Raw genomic sequence first — 6,166 nt, forward strand, 5'->3', positions numbered from 1 at the left:
CAATGTTAGTATGCTAATAGAAACCAAATTTAAATAAAGCTTCTACAAACTAAACAAAATTCATAAAATTCAAGATAGACTAAGATGAGCTCTCAATTGAGAATATGAGCCATTAATGGGCTCTCTCAATGAGAAGCTCTCTTGTTGAGTAGCTTTGTCTAAATAGATAGGATGTATGCTCAAGCTTTATGCTTCAAAAAGTGCTTCAAATGGAGTTGGAATTTGGGTGTGGGTGTATGGTTTTGATGTAAAATGGCTTCTCAAAATGGCATTATGACTTTACTTAATGGATTGTGTTAAAATGGCTTGGGAGAGGATTCCTTAAATAGGCAAAGGGCTTGAGGGATCAAGGGCTAAGATGCAAGGATGGGAAAAAGCTCATGGAGGGCTTAGATTGCATGAGAGGAGAGCACATGGATTGTGCTTCCTTACAGCCAATGAGGGAGTGACACATGTCATAGGGTGAGAGGATGGAGAAAAGGGGAAGGATGAGTCAACAAAGGAGGCTCAAGGGATAAAATCTTCATAAAGACCCTCATAATGGCTTGTAAGAGCAATAAAAGGGCTTGGAAGAGTCATTTATGGCCTAGTGGGCTTCATAAAGTTTTATGGTTGAGATATTTTGAGGGAGATGAGAGAAATTTTGACTTGGGCTTGATTAGGAGGGTTTTAAGCTTGCTTAGGATTGTGCAAATGATTAGAGGATGGATTAGGATGGTTTAGGATTAGCTTAGGGATAGGCAAGTGGATGGCATTAATGAAGGTGGGTGGAGGAGGAGATATTTGTTAACTTTGGCTTGGGTTAGGAAGTTTTAACTCATGTTTAGGGAATGTGACAAGGTTAGGAGGGGATTAGGATTAGTTTTAAAGACATCTTCTTGAAGAGTCTAGACTTTGGATGAGGATAAAGACTTTCTAGAATAGTCTAGAATTTCCTAGGATGAGGATGAAGACTTTCTAGAAGAGTCTAGAACTTCTTAGGATGAGGATAAATTAGATTTTTAGGAAATAAATAAAGTTTTATTTATTTCAAGGGTTTGGGTTGAGGAGATATTGATTAAAACTTTTTTAATAAACATGAGGATTAATATTTAATCTTAATTAAATATTTTGAGTTGGGATTAGGGGTAGGAAATGATGGGATTAGCCTTTAATCAAAATTAAAGAAGGATTAGAAGATTTTGGAAGAGGTTAGTGGTCTTAAGAAAATTGCCCATGTTTTGGGCAAAAAATAAATTTTTTATTTATTTTGGGATTTTTGGTCAATTTATTAATTAAATAATTAATAAATAAGGAAATAATGTTTAAATAAGATTTAAACATTTTTGGAAGGGATTCCTTAATTAAATATTTTTAATTAAGATAAAGGGATTTAATGGCATAAAAATAAATTAATTAATTAAATAATTAATTAATTAATTAATGATGATGTCATCAGGAATTTTTCATAAAATAAAAATACTTTATTTTCTAAAGGTTTTTAGGTGTCTACATTTTTCCCCTCTTTTATGTGATGCCGCAAGTGGCATGGCATCAAAGATAAGAAAATAAGATGCCCAAGGCTAGAGCAGAAGAGGAGAGAATGGACTGCAAGATGCCCCCTCAAGAAGGCGGCAGGGAGAGAAAGCGAGGCTCAATGACTTCTTGAAAAGTACAAGAATCCTAGATGAGCAAGAAGACTCAGATTGGCTTAAGAGAAGAGGTTTAGTTAACTCAAACTCTCACTATGGGAGAATGATAAAGGAGAATCGGAGGCACAAGACGAAGCAAGCTTAAGATCTCAGGGATTGCAGAGGATGAAGGAGCAGAGCGCTATAAAAGGAATCCAGGATGGGGAGATGGATGAGGGGATTAAAAAGCTGATGCAACAGGATTTCAAAGAGTCAGATTGGCAGAAGATGGATTTCAGAGATCCCTAGGACTAGGATTGTGGATCTCGAAAGATGAGGCTTGGTGGATTGATTTGGATTAGTGGATCCCTAAGACTAGGATTGTGGATCCCTAAAGCTAAAGGTGAGGAGTGATTCAAAGAGATACTAATGCATAAGCTGCGGTAGGAGAGATGGATGTTGGATATGGATGGGGGATAATGGAGATGAAGGAAAACCATTGAAGCTTTTTGAGTGGGGGGATACTTCAAAGAGAAGTACCACCATGTAGTTGAGCACTAGATTTTCTATAGGACTATTGGTTAATTGCCAAGGTTACCAAGAACATCAAGGCCTTTTCACCAACTATCCAGAGGACTGATGAACTGACTCAAAAAAAACACGCAAGGATTGCCCCAGCATCAAACATGATTCCCAAAGGAAGTAGCGTGGAACCGACACTAGGTAACCCACAAGTAGAAAAGAAAAATAAACAAAAGACATAATCAAGACCTTATGCTCTGATTGCCCCATTCGTAGTATACCATGATATGGAAGATCATGACAACCTTGAGGAGAGAACAAGCAGATTGCTTGGAAAAGATATTTCAAGACCCAACAGGGAAGAGTCCAAATCAAAAGAAAGCGAAAATCCAAAAGAGAATCATTTTCCAACGAGATGGGTAGGACGAGGTACTAACGGACCAAGATCAGACATGAGGAAAGCTATATCCTGCAAGGACCTATCGGAGAGCACCGAAGCTGGTGGATTTGGATGAGTGATGCGTCTGGCAAGTTGAACTAAGAAAGATAACACTTTGGTGATAGGAAATCTAGCTAAAGGATGCATTGGAATAGCTAACCAAGATGTGCGATGGGTGCAAGATGTTGATCAAGGACGAACTGACACGAACGCTGGATAGATACAATGGTACTAAGCTAAAGAGGATATACAAGCTGATGGACCAAGATATGTTACAAATGTACAAGTTTGTTCATGTTTTGGTTTTTGTGAGATGGAAATGTTTGTGAAGGATGGGATGTCTATAATAGGTGATAGGTGGATAGGTAGATGGTTTGCAAAAAGCTTAAGTGAAAATGGGGTTTTGTGTGTGCATGTGATAGTATACAAGCTAGGATACAAGATTATTTACAGGCTGGAATATGGTACAAACTTTGGACAAGATTCAGATATACAAGGTATGGTACAAGATTTACAAGGTATAATACAAGCTTTGGTACAAGATTTTACAAGCTGAGGTACAAGATTTTACAAGCTGTATAGGAGGTATTTACAAGCTCCATTAGATTTTGGATATTTGGTTGGAACACCAAGGGAACAAGCAGGTATTTTATGGGATGGTGGGTGAATGGATGAGGGATAGGATAGTGATAGATAATGGATTAGTCTTAGTACACAAGGCACCTAAATTACCAGGTTTTCACCAAGGTACCTATCCAAGGTGCTTGAATTGCCAAGTTTTCACCATTGGACGCTTATTTCTCTTTACTATTTTTTTTTGTATTTTTTTTTTTAATTTTATTTTTTTGGTATTTTTAAAAAGCTGGGTATACCAAGGATCTTCAAGCATAGAACTTCTTGAGATGAATGATGTTAGTAGGATCATTCAAGAGTTCTCATTCCGGTGTAGATAGCTGATAGGCTCCGGAGCTAAAGGAAGTAGTGACAACATAAGGACCAAGCCATGTAGGTTCAAACTTGCCTTTCTTTTCTCGATCTACTTGGACTTTCATGTTTTCTTTGAGGACCATGTCACCTGGCTAAAAGTGTCATGGAAGCACCTTCTTGTTGAAATTCCTTTTGAGATGAGTTTGATAGACTATGAGATGATCATAGGCTTGTTGTCGCTTCTCGTCTAAGAGATCTAGCTGGGTGAGTTGAGCTACTCTGTATTCTTCATCTAATATTTGCCCTTGCAAAGATATGCGCAAGGAGGGAAGTTCAACCTCTATAGGTAGTACCGCTTTGGCACCATAGACTAGGGAGTATGGAGTTGTGCTTGTGGATGTATGGAAGGAAGTTCGATAGGCCCATAGGGCTGGATTTATTTGTAGGTGCCAATCACGGCCAAAATCATTGACAACTTTCTTTAGGATTTTGAGGAGGGTTTTGTTAGTTGCCTCTGCCTGGCCGTTACCTTGTGGGAAATATGGGCTAGAAAAGTGGTGATGGATGTGGAGGGAAGTGCATAATTCTTCCATGTTGAGATTTTAAAAGTTACCTCCGTGGTCAGTGAAGATGGTGGATGGGATGTCGAAGTGCCAAACAATGTGGTACAAGATGAACTTGGAGACCTAAACTCCTATAGCTGAGACTAGGGGGACTGCTTCCACCCATTTAGTGAAATAGTCTGTAGCTATTATTATCCATTTATGTCCATCAGATGAGAGGGGTGTGATAGTTCCAACTAGATCAAGGCCCCAACAAGCAAAAGGCCAAGGTGGTGCAATAGGCTGTAGATCCTGTGCTGGAGCGTGCACAAGATTTGGATGCTGCTGACATGGGAGAGACTTTCTGACAAAGTCATAGGAGTCTTCTTCAATGGTAGGCCAATAATAGACTACTCTAAGGATTTGTCGCGCTAGGACAATACCACTTGTGTGGGCACCAAAATGTCTAGAGTGTACTTCCTTTAACACCATCACAGCCTCATTTTGGTCTAAACATCGAGAGAGAGTATCATGATAACCCCGACAATATAGGGTATTGGCTATGATAACATAGCGGGATGATTTTCAAATGAGGTTCTAGCATTGGGTACGTGTGAGGTGAGGGGATATGATACCATTGTTAAGGTAAGCGTGAATCTCATGGTAACAAGGGGATTGGGGACCAACCAAGATACAAACACGATTTGAATCCTCATTCGCATAGGCAGGTGTGAGGAGCTGCTCCACTAAAAACTCATACTGTGTAGCTACTTGGGGAATTTCCAAGAGCAAGCCTATAGTAGCCATAGCATCTGCTACTTTGTTCTGTATTCGAGGCACTTGTGTAAACTAAAGCCTTGTAAAATGCTGGGTTAGCTGATCAACTAGCTCTTTGTAAGGTAATAGCTTTTCATCTTTGGTTTGATATTCATTTAGGGCTTGCTTGATGATGAGTTGAGAATCACCAAAGATTTGTAGCTCAGAAATGTTCCATTCTTCAGCTATCTTTAATCCTGCTATGAGCGCCTCATATTCAGGTATATTGTTGGTGCTAGGGAATTGTAGCTTGAAGGCTTTTGGAATGTAATCTCCTTGAGGTGTGACCAACAATATTCTTGCCCCTGATCCATGAGATGTGTATGAGCCATCAAAATAAAGTTTCCATGGGGGTTGTTCTCCAATTAGATAGATATGCTCATCTGGAAATTCTGTGATCAATGAATAAGCATCTATTAGAGCTGCATTAGCTAGGTGATCTGCTATAGCTTGCCCTTTGATTGCCTTTCTATCCACATACTGGATGTCAAATTTGCTAAGGAGCATAACCCATTTGGCCAAACGACCTATAAGTGTTGTTCTGGAGAGTAATTGAGTTCATAACCAACTAGGGTTCTACTAATGTAGTAGATCGCTCTTTCTTTGCTGTAGTCATTGAGCTATGCTAGAAATGCCCCTAGAGTAATAGGTGTTGCTGATATGTACAAAATTAGGGGACGACTAGGAACTGGTGGAACCAAGATAAGGGGATTGATGAGATACTGCTTGAGCTGATCAAAGCTGCGCTGGCATAAAGGATCCCACTTGAAGTTCTCATCCTTCTTTAGTAAATGTGAAAATGGTGTACACTTATCTGCAAGCTGGGAGATGAAGCGTCGAATAGATTGAAGCTTTCCCTGAAGAGAACGGAGCTGTCATAGTGTCTGGGGAGGAGGCATGTCTAAGATAGCCTTGACCTTGTTGGGGTCGATCTCTATACCTCGTTTAGAAACTATAAAGCCTAGAAGCTTGCCAGATGTGTCCCCAAAGACACATTTCTTGGGATTCAGAATGAGATGATATTTGGCTAACCTATCAAAGACTTTCTCCAGGTCAACAAGATGATCCATGAAGGTATGAGATTTGACCAAGATATCATCCACATAATCCTCCAAAATGCTATGGATGAGATCATGAAAGATGGATGTCATAGCTCTTTGATAGGTAGCCCCAACATTCTTTAGGCCAAAAGGCATCATGTTGTAGCAAAAGGTTCCCCAAGGGGTAGTGAATAATGTCTTATGCTGATCCTCTTCTGCAATCTTGATTTGATTATACCTAGAAAATCCATCCATGAGGGACAAAATTTT

The sequence above is a fragment of the Cupressus sempervirens genome, chromosome 3, assembly GCF_028749045.1.
Source record: "Cupressus sempervirens isolate cs-2001-9-10 chromosome 3, ASM2874904v1, whole genome shotgun sequence".
Taxonomy (NCBI): domain Eukaryota; kingdom Viridiplantae; phylum Streptophyta; class Pinopsida; order Cupressales; family Cupressaceae; genus Cupressus; species Cupressus sempervirens.